Raw genomic sequence first — 15139 nt, 5'->3', positions numbered from 1 at the left:
CTGGCAGAATCAAACAAAAACAGAATTGGTTTGTAGAAACCAAAAAGCTGGAAAGAGTAAACACCTTTAAATACCTGGGAGTGATACTAAGTAACAACCCAAAGGAGAAACGTATGCAAGACATGCTTTTGGCCAAAATGAAAACTTTAGCCATACAAGCAAATATTATTGATAAACAATATGGAAATTCTCGCTTATGGCAGCTATAACCTTTTACAAAGTAAAGGTGGTTCCTGCAATATTATATGGAATGGAGGCCATGCCTGCTCTCCCGGAAAGCCTGTGGATCAAACTGGAGAGCTTTTTCTGGAGGCAAATGCTTGGACTGTCACAGAGCACTCCCATGCCACTCATCAGACGGGAACTATGTCTTTCTTCATTAAAAGCGATCAAAGAGAGAAACATGCTGATGTTGTACCGGAAGATCATACAGAACAACAAGCCAAAGGCTCTCGATCTGATTGGGAGAGAAATGGAGAAGGATAATATTAGACTACTGACTGAGTGGAAAAATCAAAACATTACATTATTGAATGAGATTGATGCCACGACAGACCAGCTTGTAAGAAACCCAGACAGTGTATCTAAAAAAACTTCTAGAACTGGATTGGATTGCCACAGGTGAGACCGCTAACAGCTATGGATCAACTAAGCATTTCCCTACAACAGCAAAGAGACTAAATGGGACTAGAAGTTATCTGGAAAAATTCACGGATAAAACCCGCAGCAGGCTCTTTTTAAGATTTTGTCTAAACCATCTTAAAACAAATGAAGTATTGTTCATAAGAAAACAAACTACAACGAACAAATGCAGATTTTGTAAAAAGGAAGACGAAGTGGAAACAAGCAGACACCTCCTTCTAAGTTGCGAAGGAACTCGCCAAGTCAGAAATACAACTTTGGGAAAAATAATTACAGCTTTCACAACTTTAACAGGAGAAGAATTGTGGAGAATCCTGTCAAACGGCGACGACACTTGCTGTGTGATTGGGGTAACTTCGTTTTTTTAAATTATTGACCTGGAGCAAAAACCCAGATGAAACATGGAGGCTTACAAGGTCAAAAGATCAAAGAAAAATCTTGAGAGCTTGGACTCATAAGTCTTTTGGCCTGTGGGTACCATAAAAGCCAGGGTCAGAAGGGAACTAACAATATATTTTACTTAAGAGATCTTGGAAGGCCTAAAGATTGACTCTGATGAACTAAAGAGAAGATTGCTTATCTGTTTGCCCGACGCAAGGGACATGTTCTTCTCTGGGAGGGAGGGATTTCTTTCTTTCTTTCTTCTTTCTCTTTTTCTTTTTAGGAACTAACATGGACTTATGGATTTAAAGTGCTTTTTCTTTTTTTGTAAAAATTGTTAATTCAATTAAAACGAAAAATTAAAACAAATAAAAAATAAAAAATAGCTTACCAGGTCTGCCTTCAGCCACCTGACTTATAAGCACTCTGCCTATCCTTCACTGAAGTCCTGTTAAAAACAAGCATTGGCAAAGCCACTGAAGTCCTGTTTAAAACAAGCATTGGCACACCCACCATTTTTTACATGTGCATAGGTTTTAAGCATTTGCCAGGCACTGCTATTAGATGTCCAGGTACTTGCACCGTTTTGTTGCTGCTATCAACAATGGGTATTTAATGACAATATGGTTGTACCTAGCAAGTGCCTTTCCAATACTCACACAAAAGCCCAAACTGTTGGCGTTGCCAATAGTTGTTTGAAAAGAGCAATAAGGTGGAAACATTGCTAGCTCATGGACTCATATGGATGCAAGGAAAGGCATTTATAGAATTTATCATAGGTCAAGCAGGGAAAGAGATGAGAGACAACACCCTTAGAAATAGGGCATTTGATGGGTTTTATTGATCTCTAAAAGTGGCACAGCAAGGAGATAAAAAGGAACAAATTAATTATTTACAACATGGGCTATTAACTGCTCTTACAGAGCAACAAAGAGATCTGCTGGAAGCACCAACAAGGGAAGAAAAAGTCCTGTGAGCCCGGATGACCCATCAGACCCTATTTTATAAATCCATGGCACCTCTATGGGTAAAACCATTCAGAGAACTAATGAATGCAATACAAATGGTAGCTGAAATACTGTAACCCAGGAGAGGGGCTAGAATTATTCTGATGCCTGAACCAGGGCAAACCCTCAAACTGTGTCAGTGATTTAGACCGATTTCGCGCTTTAACTTAGATATAAATCGATTCATGTGCTTTTTACCAGACGAAATGGAGTAGTGTCTGCCATTAGACCGACTAATCCGTTTCATGACCCAGAGAAACACACGTGACAATATTAGGAAGATGCAGCACTTAATAGATAAAGCACAGAGCTCTTCAATATCATCAGTATTCACTACCCTGGATGCTGGAGAGGCTGTTCATAGGGTGGATTGGAGGACACACTGAAATGAAGTGTATTTTGGCACCTATGTGATGAGGATTATACTGGAGAACTACAAACCTCCATGGGAAAAGGGGTCGGTAAATAGCTCAGACAACTTTAGTGAAACTCAAAGCCTTTCAAATCAAAGCTGCAAGATTGCTCTACAGCATCCAACCTTACCATCACACCTCCACGATGCTCACTGGCTTAGAGTCCCCCCTCGTTTTTTTATTTTTTATTTATTTTTCGTGTTTGGTTTATATTAAAGCTTTTTAAGACAAAAAAAATCAAACCTACATTAAAAAATATACATAGTATATTTAGGATTATTTCATGCAATTTCATATGTAAATTCATACATATATTAATAATTAAAAGTATTGATCAATGTTGCCAAGTAATTACATCTGTGAAAACTCTCATAAAATCACTGAGCTCTTAATATGGATCACCACATCACCAGGAAATTGAATGTACATGATAGCGTTCAATTAAACATTAGGAGGATCAGAACTACTTACTTGTAGTCGGAGGCTGGCATTCTATTTTGTATGCGTCGCATTAACGTCAACTAATACCTTGATCAATTTGAAAAGAAATTACGTATTGTTAGCCATCAAGAGTATATTCCATAACAAATTCATGATTTAAAAAAAAAATTCTCTTCATCTAACCTTGTAAAGTGCTTCTTGATTAATTGCTTCATACGTAAGTAATGCAACAATAGGTGTTAAATTGATTCCAATTCATTCAACTTACAACATCTGCTATGCCTTTCATTCTCCTCCAACTTTAGACGAGGACCTTCAATGGCAAGGGTTGGTAGCAAATTTAGATGAAATCGTATTAGACTGGTCCTAGGAAATACAGAGCAAAATGTACTCATGAAGACCGGGAGAGGGCCTCTGATCTTGGTGATAATCACAAAATCTCTAAGCGACGAGCTTAATTCTTTTTCCTGTTTGTTGATAGCCCAATCACATGTTAATACTTTTTTTGCAAGATAAGGGCTTAGCAAGTACCCCTGCTTCACTGCACCGAATTTTCTGAAGATACGATAGACCTTTCGATATGAAGTGTTCTATTTTGATAACCAGTCTATCTCTAAGTGCAGCTTCTCCCCTTATATGTTCTGTGCCTTGCTAACATTGTGCTTCAAGGTCAAGGGTCAGCATACCTTTGGAATCAAATCATGAATCAAATCAATTTTTCACAGAAAGTGGCTTATAAAATGCACCATTTAACCTATTTGTAAAATTGGCTTATGAGACAAATCACCACCCGTGAACCACCCTCAAACCCCCTGTTGGTTGTGCATGCTCCCTTGCTGTGCTTGGATGCTCCTGCATATTTGTGGGAAACATGTATGCCCCTCCAAAAACATCCACCTGCCGCCACTGAACACAGATAATCCTGGCCTCCTCCACCCTACACTTTAGAAAGTACCCGAGACCATACTCTTCAAAGAATATCTCTCCAATCACTAAACTCAACCCTATTTCTACCCCTTTGGTGCTCCCCTACGCCTGCCCCTCCCAGCGCCCTCCTTCCCATCCCAGCTCGGCTGCTGTCCCTGCACCCTACTTCTAACTTCCTGGGTGAGTCTCTTTGTACACTGTAGCATTGCTTCCCAGTTAGGTTCACATTTTGTACATCCCATACATACATATACCATCTACGTTCATTTCTGTTGCCTCTGCATTCAATCACGGCTAGAGCATGCCAACTCTTTGTATTTTGTAACATGCTAATTACTGGAGACCAGTCTCTAAGGACAGGATCTTCGGGTCCTTCAAAACTCAGCATCCCGCCTTAATTGTGGCGTTTGTCTCGTGACCCATGTCTTCCTGTTTCTTGCCAAACACCACTGGCTGCAAAACAATCCCATCTGCTGTCTTTACTCAGCTCACTTTGCTCTAATATTAAGCACTGCTCTCCTTCTGGCTCCCTTTATGTTGTCAGATCTGACTCCTTTTTCTTACCCCATCCCTCTGGAACTCTCTCCCTAAGCCCATTCCACTCGGATTACTAGATCATCCAACACATCGTGCCTGATGATCCCAAGATACAACCTAAAAAGATCTGGTGGATCTAGCTTCCCAGTCATGGCTGCCCAACTGTAGAACACCCTCCCACCTGCCATCAAATCAACTCAGGTATTCTCCAATTTCAGGAGAAATGTTATTACCCGGTTACTCAGTAAGAACTAGACAACAGTAACCCAGAGCTCGAAACCTTCAACTCCTCAACTAATAAACTATTTACCCTGACTATCCCTCATCTGCCTCTATTGTTTCCTCCTAGCCACTTGTAACGTTCCTACTACTTTGTAACCTGTTAACACTGCCTATATATGCACTGCCTACTTGCATCTGACTATAATGTCTATGTATGACCAATCTGAACTTAACCATAATGCCTATGTCTGTAAGAATGTATTTTCCTTAAGAGCGGCCAAATACCCATAGGTCAGGCGCACTATATAAATAAAACAAACAAACAAACATTCCAAATACCCAATCTCTCCTGAGCTTCTGTTGCAAACTTAAAACCTTTAACCACAGGAATCAGCATCCCTCTTCCTGGCCACATCACTTACACCTTGAAAACAGCTCTTAACTTTCCCTAGGCCAATGTGCATGAGAAGGTCATATTACTGTTTTTTTCCCTTTCGGTTCTGGAACTTGTCGTTTTTGATTTTCCCATTGTAAATTCAGAAAAACTAAAAGTACACGAATTCCAGGAAAATACATTGGCCCTCATTATGAGTTTGGAGGTAAGGTACGGCCCTTACCGGCATGGAGCGAATACTGCGTCCGTGTTGCCACAAGGCCGCTATTAGAGGGCAATTAGGAATACGCGGGCACGAGCTTTGCGCCATGCTGGTAATGACCTTTCCGCCATGCCATAAAAGGGCGAAAAACCGCCCTTACCGACATTGTGCGAAGCGCAGATAGCTCCACCGCCATCCAAGCCATCGGCCTTAGCGGTGACCGCAATTAGCGGTCACCGCTAATATGCGGAACCGGAAGTAGCGTCATCGCACAGGAATGGGAAAGAGCACGGCGGCCATCTTTGAAAACACAATCCATTACCATCCTCTGTAACCAGGAGCCATCTCACCACCATATCTCTACCACACCTCTACCACTACCTGCAGCATCTTACCATGCCCAAAGCACTCAAAATAAGTGCAGAGCGATTGCGCAAGGAGCGCTTCTCACCAGAGGAGCTGAATATGCTGGCCGAGACGCTGCAAGAACATGCGGTTGTAGTATTCTCCACCACCATGTCTCAACCTGCAGTGCAGCGGAAGAATGAGATATGGGCGGAGGTGGCGCAGAAGGTGAGTGCCGTTGGCACCACCCCCCGCACCCTATAAGATGTCCGGAAGCGCTGGGACGACCTGCGTTTACGCATGCGGAACATCCTCTCGGCCAACCGCAAGCAGGCGATGGCAACTCGTGGAGGTGCGGGCTCCCCCATTAAGATGCAACCCTGGGAGGAGATCTGCGCAAGCACCATTGGGATGTAGGCTATTGAGGGATTGGGAGACATGGAGCGAGGAGCCCCGTCATCGGCCGATGCAGGTAGGTGTCCCAAATGAAACACTGCAATGACCAACACGATGATGTCCCCCTGAACTGACAGTGCAATGATGGAAAGCAGGGTCCACCAGACACATATTTGCAAGACTGCCTACAGGCAGTGCACAGCACCATCTTGTCCACATGCATGATGCACCCCATATATGTCCCATCCCAGATGCATCCCTGCATCACACTCCCAAAAGCCAAGCAACCCGTATGTCAGTACCCCAATGCCAATCAACTGTCATTCCATATCAATGCAGCTACCCCAATGCATGCCTGATGCATGTAGACCCATCACTAATCCTCTCCCTCTCTTGTTCCCCCACAGGCACGTCATCAGACAACGATGACCAGGACACCAAGGAGGATGCTGCAACACCACACAAGAAAGCCAGGGAGAAAACTTCCCCTCTACATCAAGGGGAAGAGGGCAACCTGGACCACAGCGGAAGGGCAAGACAACCCGAGAACCCACAGCACCAACGTGCACTACAGCCCCCACCACAGCACCCACACCAGCCACCAACATACCGGAGCCAGTGGCAGAAGGCACTATATCGGCTGCCAGTAGTACTGTGGGGGAGACAGCTGCCACAGCAGCCGTGTACGATGACGAGGCAGATGTTCTGCCACATGGCACAACCACCACTACAGGCGCCCGCATTCACCACACCTCTCCCCATCCAGCATACACGACAGCAGCAGCCATGAGCTGTCTCCTGGGGACTCATGGCCTGGTAGTTTCAGCCCCACGCCAACCGTACATGATGAACCAGCCATGTCGGTAGCACCTCATACATCCTCCAGTGTCGTGGACAGCCAAGAGGGGATCAGGGCTATCCAGAAGCGGCAGGAGGAGTTGACAGAGCTGTTGACACAGCACATTACGGAATGTGGCCGGGCAAGGGATGAGATGAGGGAATGTGCTTCATCCCTCAAATCTGCAATTGAGACCTCCTCAAAAGACATCTGCAGTAAATTGGCAGCAGTGCGGCAGGTCCTCTCCCAAATGGTGGCAGCAATGGAGGCCATGCGTCCGGCACAGGCGGCAGAACAACCTGGGACATCCTCCAATGCCAGCTCCACTAAATCCAGCCCCCTGCGTAGGTCTGGCCGGAACCTGCACAGGTCGGACAGGGGTCCACCTGCTGCCGGAAGAGGAGAAGGGCTGTAGGTTCAGCCAGGCATTCTGGTCCCATGTGGACTTATGGTGCATGCCAGTGCACACCATGTGTGGGGAAGTTGAGGGGGGAGAGGGAGGGGGGATGGTGTGTGGGGAAGTTGAGGGGGGAGGGGGAGGAGGGAGAGGCTGTGTGGAGAAGTTGAGGGGGGAGGGGGGAGTGGATGCGTTGGGTGGAGGGCTTGTGCACTTGTTAGTTACATATTCTGAATACACCTGTTATGAAATCTGAATTATCATGTGAGGACATTGCTTATTGTGTACGTGTGCTTTATTGGTGAACAGTCTACAGTGTCCATGTCCCTGACACACCCAGTGCCCTGAGTTCCACCTCCATGTCACACTCCCCATCCATGTGTGCTAGAAACATTGGTCAATCAGAGTCTGATGCATGGCACGTCCCTCCTGTGCATCGCTGCCTCCCTGAAGTGCAGCCCCATCTCCACCCTCCACATCTTCATCATCAGGTGGTTGCAGTTCAGCATCAGGGGGCAGAGGCACCTTCCGTCTGATGCACATTTTGTGTAGCATGGCACATGCCATGACAATCTTGCCCACCTTCTCATGGCTGTACAGGAGTGCCCCACCAGACGTGCTGAGGCATCGAAACCGTGCCTTCAAGAGGCCAAAGGTCTGCTCAACCACCACACGGGTACGTGTATGCGCACGATTGTAGTCCTCCTTGTGCCTGTTCTGCAGGTTCTAGACTGGGGTAAGGTGCCATCTCTTCAAGGGATAGCCTGCACCACCTGCATGTGGGCAACAATGATTATGTATGAGTCCTCACATCACATGGGACCTGTATCACCTGATGTGGGCAACAATGATTATGTATGAGTCCTCACATCACATGGGACCTGTATCAATGACACCATAGCATGTATTAATTTCATGTATGCACCCACAGATCCATGCATGAATAGATACACATGATGTGACTGCTATGTGTGTATTCCTCTTATACGCAGGTGTGCGTGCCATCGTCTAGTGGGCGCAGGGGGGGCAATTCCTTTTGAGTGCTCATGCACTGTGGTAGTCCACGATGGTTGTTCCCATGATCTGGGTGATGGGCAGTGATATGTATGCTACCATCCTGTCAACGTAGATGGCAGCGTCATGATGATCTCACTCTGCACGACAAATGGTGACATGCTGTTTTGGTGGACCTCTGTGTTGGTGTAGGGGTGTGTTCATGTATTTTGCCCTCATGTGGCTCCTTTGTACGCAGTAATGGAGACCTGTCCTTTTTGATGATGGTATTTGGCGCTGTGCATTGGCCATCCTCATTGCTTGTTGCTGCATTGTGCTGTGGGGTCTACGGTCTGATTATGTGCAGTGTACATGTTGATGGCTATTTAATGGTTGTTGCACTGCATCATTTTCGTGGTAGTGCAGCTTACGTCTTGTATTTTGTGGTCAGGTGTCGGGTCAAGTCTGGCCTGCTTTGGGGTATGAGCATGGTACATCCTCTCAGGTACTCTCAGCCAGGTGAAGTAGGCATCTCTCCCCCCCATCTCAGCCAGGTGAAGTATGCATCTCCCCCCATCTCAGCCAGGTGAAGTATGCATCTCTCCCCCCATATCAGCCAGGTGAAGTATGCATCTCTCCCCCTGCCCCCATCTCAGCCAGGTGAAGTATGCATCTCTCCCTCCCCCATCTCAGCCAGGTGAAGTATGCATCTCACCCCCCCATCTCAGCCAGGTGAAGTATGCATGTATGCATCTCTCCCCCAAATCACCTACCCACATCGCATTTCCATGAGCCTGACATGCAACTCACTGAGAAGCCAGGATCTCTGCCCTGCATGTCACTCCATGTAGCGTGGTATCGTGGAGTTTCGCAAGACCATTGAATCATGGGTTGATCCGGGAAATCGGGCACAACAATGTGTGATGATCTTGTTTGATGCCGGTATTTACTCCATGCCGCTAAGGTACTTTTCGGGCTTCAGTAGGCCGTTATTTGCATGCCCGCCTGACTTGTGATGGCCTCCTGTTTACGCCATGGCGGTATTTCCGGCATGAAGGGTCACGTGCCCGCACCCATGCCGCTATTTGAGGCACCGTTAGTTACAGTGCCGCTATTAGCGGGTTGGTGGGTCGTAATGGCCTGGAGCGGTAAGCGATGCCGGTAATGCTTTACCGGCATCGTTTATCCCTTACCTCCAACCTCGTAATGACCCCCATTGACTTGATGACTTTTTCCAGCATGGGGAAATGTGAAAGCGGTCAGTAAGCTGGGTCAAAGGTTGTGCCTTAAATTAAGGCTTGCACAACCAATGAATAGTCGGCGCCCCTGCTATTAGGGGAGAGCAAATTAAGCTTGTACGTGTGACGGAAAAGATAATTTTATTAGGGTTTTCCTTGCTGTGTATAGCATCTGGACGGTAACGCATATCGGGAACATCCTTACGGTTCGATTCAGAAATATTTTGTCTCACGCAACAATTGACGTCTATTAGCAGACACGTCACTCTAGCCAATAACGTTATCTTTACATTATAGTTATGTGATGGGCGGCCGCAGCGGGGACTTCCTCTTCCTTCAGAAAATGTCAGGATTATTACACCCCACAGTCGAAGCGGTGCTGTTCTGTCATATTTGGTATACCATCCAAATATGACAGAACAGTGCCACCGCCAGAATCAAAACCCTATTTTAAAAGTAGCGCCGTCGAAGAGGCGTACAACTAAATACATTTCAACAGAGAAAAAAAAGACAGCATTAGTACATCGGAGCTCCATGTTGTAGCAACTCAAGACCAACCGACAATAGACCTGAAACAGCTCCTAGGGGGGGCAACTCCGCCCACCGCCCATGCTGCCGGGCTCTAGCCTCCCCCCTGCTGGTAATCTGTCAACATTCAGCCCGTGCCTCCTCTCCCACCCACACGCCGCGCTGCTGCAACTTGCTCCGAAAAGGGAAGGGAAGTTGCAAGTTTCGCAAGGGCGGCTGCGACGCCCGGCATGAGACGAGACGAGACGAGTGGGGGGCGGTGTGCAGGTCGGTGTTCTGGAAACAGAAGCGGCTCGCTCCTCCTCGGCGATGATTGCCGGGTCTTGCGCAGCAGAGCGAAGAAAGTAGCCCTTCCCTGAAGGCAACACGCTGGGTGGAGGGAAAGCCGTCGGCGCTGCTTCGAGCAGGCTCTAATCGGCGCAGCTGTGCGGTGGCGGCGGGGCCTGAGCGCGCGCTGTTTGGGCTCTAAAACACCGGTAGGTATGCTTTTTTGACTCATGTTATTTTTCCGCGCTCGGGATTGTTTGAATTCACCCAAAAGTCTGTTGCTTGAGCGAGATCAATACCTTCGAGGGCAGCATAGACGCACTTTAGGAGGGTAGCTTGCGTTCCCGGAAGGACGGGCTCCTCTTGCTAATGCTGAGGGTACTTTTGGCGATTTGGGAGAGGAGGCTTTTAAATCTTCTACTGCAAGTAAAAACATTACCGCTTTACCGACTTAACTAAATTCGTCGATAGATCTGGTGTAAAAAATGTTTTAACATGCAAAATCCCAATTTTAAAATCTTATGGGTAAAGTGCAACTTCTATGATTAGGTCTTTAAAACATGGAGCACTGAAAGAAAAAGAACAAGTCAAGACAGGGAAATGAGTTGGTGTTGTGACTTATTTAGGGATCCTGTTGCGGTCTATGCCCCAAACTCGGTAAGCACGCCTGCCCAATGGGAGGCCCTGCTGGAACAGTAATTTAAAATCCAATAAAATGAGTCACAGACATTCTACAAGGGTTTTCTAAATTAGTGGTAAACTAGCCAAGAAGTGCCATGTTTAGGGTGAGTGTGGACTCTATGCCATCGTGAGCGCCCCTTTTCCAGCGCCAAGCTTTGGTTTTAAAATATATATAAATATTTTTCTCCAAGTTGGTGGCTCCACCGAGGGCTTCTGTGTGACATCTGGTAGACCACAAGAGCGAAGCCGGGGACTGAACCCGAGGTAGAATACACACATAGTTGCAAGCTACCCATCCTTATTTCAATTTGTGTGTGAACCCCACGCTCCTTTTCCGTGCCCTGAACTGTTCTCATTGACCAGCATTGCAGACGCCTGAGAGGGGGCGGCATGAGTGAACTACATACATTGTGAGAAAAAGCAAGGTTCCTACTCCCCTCAAGCAACAGCAATGATTAAATGAAAAAATACACCTGCCAGAGAAAATACCACATCTGCCTGCTACGATGTCATGGCAGTGGATTATGAATTCCCTGATGCCACAGAAGGCGGCTACAGCACTCCCCAAGGGAAATAGTTCCTAATGCTCAACCATGTAATTTCTTCTGGGTAAGTTAACCTGCTGGCTCCGTGTCATCGAGGCTCCCATTCCTGGGCTTTCATTTCTCCATCATTTGCACTCTGGATATTGAATTCTATTGGGTGAAGGTGGAACCTGTACTCTTGTACCGTCTAGAACTTTTGTTGCTGGACATGGGACCTGCTCTGGACTCCATACAGTGTATGGTTTGAAAAGACTTTAAACTTACCTCTGGGTACTCCTAATCCAATTTGTGCCTTATTTTTGAGTCTGACCTCACTGAGGACTAAACATCTGGGCAGACAATTGAGCTCCTACGCTAAAATAGACCCTGTGCCACAATCATTGTATGGAGATCTGCGGTCTATGTGCCAGAAGCAATCGGTCCCTTCTTGGGCTTCCTTTCAAAAACCTATTATGAGCACCCTCTCCGCTATTAATTCGACAACGGAGGAATTGGCAACATAAGACCAAACATACATTGTTCATGTTTGATTGGTGTCAAACTATTGACAAGATCTGTACCTACTCTTCCTACGGTGAATATGCAAACTTCCCGAGGGGGGGGGGGGGTGACCTCTCTAAACACCTCTTTCTATTTCTATCACCTGTGGCTAGGATTTATACTTAAGGTTCAATTTAAACATGCTTCCGACATTGAATTGCACCAGCAGATGGAACAGTGACTTAACAGGTTCTTTGACGTGCCGTGCTGCCTCCTTGGAATCACACATCTCGTACTCTTTTGCCCTTGCCTGTCAGAACTTTGAACATTTTAATTTGAGGGGCATTTGGGGTTGGAACTTGTGGCAGACCTTTTCTGGGCTCGGCTCGGCTCATCTCACCTTATGTAGGGGGACAATATCTCCCTTGTTTTAGCACTTTACTACTTTTTGAGAGACATTTTGGATAAGCTTAAATAAACTTTTTTCCTGTCTTTGTTCTTTTTTTAAATGTATTTATTTATTTTTTTAGGCATCAATGGACTTGGGTGTTGATGAATTTTGTGTATTGTAATGCTAACTTTTATTTTGTGACCGGCTTGCACTGTACCTGTACTCTGACAACGCTGTAACACAACAATAGAAAAGAAAAGTGACGTAAAAGAAAGGCATAGGACTGGAATACGGTCGCCCGGTTAGATGGAGTCATCTGCTAACCTTACTTATGGCAATGGCAGTTCTGGTTAACTTCAATTAAGCAATTTGGGCTTACTTGCTTTTTAATGGAATGCTCTGGAATATGGGAAAAGAGATGCCTCGTCGACTGAGGGTCATCTGTTGACCTTTGCCTTATTGCTTGAATGGCGCGCCCATGGAGCATGTGACACGGGAGTAGATGAAGGGGCGCTGGCCTACATAGTCTTATGGCCAACAGAGAAGGGAAGCTGTTGGCTTCAGATGCAGGCGGATGGCTGCTCCTACGACAGGAGCATGTTTCCACCAAATTGGAATGCTTAAAATGTCATAAATAAATATGACAGTTGATTAGAAAACGATGCAGTGCTCTGAAGTGAGTTTAGGGTGATGTGCGAGTGCTATATGCAACATGTTAACATATGCCCCAGGCAAAATCTTGGAGAACATTCGAACATAAAACTCGAGACTGGTATCAACCGTACACTTGCCGTATTTCCCCGCTGCACAGGTGTTATTTTTAAGTACGGTAAAGAAAACAATAATACAATCTTGACATTCTGAAGTAATGCTTGCAGGCTAATCTATCTGGGGCAAAGAACCTATATGTCGCCCTTTTTGCAGAGGTGGAATGCTGGTAAGAAGTCCGAAGTGGGTTCAATGTCTTGAGTGGCACAGTGAGGCTGGCAGCGGAGGGTATTTTAAAACACACAATGCTGAGGTACAATTGCCATTTGTGGGTTTTCTGATGGAGGAATTGGGATGATACTGTATTGAGGAAGCAAATGACACACATACCTGTCTTATTGATGTAGAATACACTTGCATCTACCAAGGATATTTTTGTGGGACTAACTAAATCAAATTGTGGGGTGCTCTTGGGCTTCAGTGTGAGCCTCCTGATCTTTTTGCTAATCCTGAACGGGCTCGCTGATTATTCCTCTATAGTGAGGCCTCTCTAAAATGTGTTGTTCTATGTAGTATCTGCCAGGATAGACCTTGAGTCTCAGCATTTGTTGCCCAGAGGATACCCTGTGGGCTCCTTGGCAAATACGCGGTCCCGTTGAGGTGTGGTCCTGAAAGATAGCGGCAGCGAGACACTGTGGCAAACGGCTGAAGCGCTTGCTAATGTATATTTAGTTGGGGGACCATATCGGCACTCTTGCATTAGACACTCTGAAGAAACCTGACCGCCTTTGTGTGATGGGAAACTGATATGTTGTTGGCTTCCCTGAGCGCAGGTAGCCTGTGGCCATTCCAGCCAAAATCGTTTCTGGAGAGGATTTGAAAAGGATGGCTGGATTCAAGGGGGAATCCACATCCTTTCTTGTCTGCCCTGGTATGTTTGAATGTGCTAACTGCCAGGTATTGGGTCGCCTCCAACTTTTTGATGATGCACAATAGTGATTGGAGGCAGGGCCATTTTAAGGAAGTTTGAGATTCAGAGACGTTTGGGGCGTCAGCAGAACTGAGGGATTTCTGGTCGATCATTCCCTGCCGCCTCTCAATTTCAACCTAGATCTGCGGACCCGGACTGCAATCAAAATAAATATGGGCATTCCTTTCAAGTACCTCCCACTCACTTCATCCTTGCTGGAATGAGAACAACTGGCATTTTAAGGGCAACATTAGCAGTCATTTACAAGGGTGCTTGTTCTAGCAAAGGTACAGGGCACAAGGTGCGGGGCACGTTTTACCACTAGGAGCCGCATGGAAGATGTAAAGGCTGTAGTACAGATGCAAAACCCAGACCAGCAGCTGTAGGAAAAAAGTTCACATGCCCCAGCATTATAACAGAACTCACATTACTATGCCTGACGACAATTGTTGCAGTGCAAGAGTGACAAGAGGATGGGTAGGATGAGTGCAGGGGGAGGGAGCGGAGAAGGGATAGGGAGAGGAACAAAACAAGTGACTATCAAAAATGCCAATGACTGTTTAAGATGGTGCTGGGAAGGGGGGGGGGAGAAAACAGGAAGGGAAAAGGGGGACAGACAAGCTGATATCAGCGGTCTAAGGGACGATGATAAAAGGGCAATAGATAAAAGTTCAAAGAGGAAGGGGGGGTAAGAAAGGCTGAGAAAACAGGCTTGAATATAAGAAACATATAGGAAGCAACGAAAAAAGTACATTAGCATAGTGGCTAGAGATTAAAAGATACCTTTTAATATACAATGAAATGGACTTTGCATCACTGTCCCTGCACATTACATTGCTTATTGTGTAAGATGATTAGATCACTCCATGTGACTGTACACCCTGGGCTTTGCTTTTACTTTAGTCTATTTTGTTGAAGACTACAACTCCCAGAATGCAGTTGATGGAGAAATGAACATCCCATCCTGCGATATGGGGCTCCTGGTGAAATTGAGCGCTCTATTGACCTTAAAATAATGCAGGGGTGTTGCTAGGTCCGGAAAAGATCTGAGGCCACGTTAATGTCGAAACTGTTGAGACTCGGGGCTAGCTAGCCTTTTGGTTGTAGCCCCTGTGCTTCTGTCAGGGGCTACGTGGTTAATGCCCACTCAGCCCCCGCAAGCAACGCCTCTGGTATAATGGCACTTCAGGCTTTTC

At 46.1% G+C, this 15139-nt stretch overlaps 1 protein-coding gene across 2 annotated transcripts in view; it reads left to right on the top strand.

The window, feature by feature from the left end:
* Window positions 1–15139, top strand: part of STX11 (syntaxin 11) — a 341517-nt gene that overhangs the window by 145984 nt on the left and 180394 nt on the right. The window contains exon 1 of one of the 2 annotated variants that reach the window (XM_069606734.1): window positions 9891–10377. The exons of the other annotated variant lie outside the window; for it this stretch is intronic. The gene's annotated coding sequence lies outside the window, so the exon portion shown is untranslated. Of the gene's footprint in view, window positions 1–9890; window positions 10378–15139 lie in introns of those variants that run through there. 2 annotated transcript variants of the gene reach the window in all.

This window comes from Ambystoma mexicanum, chromosome 4p, assembly GCF_040938575.1.
Source record: "Ambystoma mexicanum isolate Mex_15411 chromosome 4p, UKY_AmexF1_1, whole genome shotgun sequence".
NCBI classification, from domain to species: domain Eukaryota; kingdom Metazoa; phylum Chordata; class Amphibia; order Caudata; family Ambystomatidae; genus Ambystoma; species Ambystoma mexicanum.
This window is presented reverse-complemented; position numbering and strand designations above follow the sequence as displayed.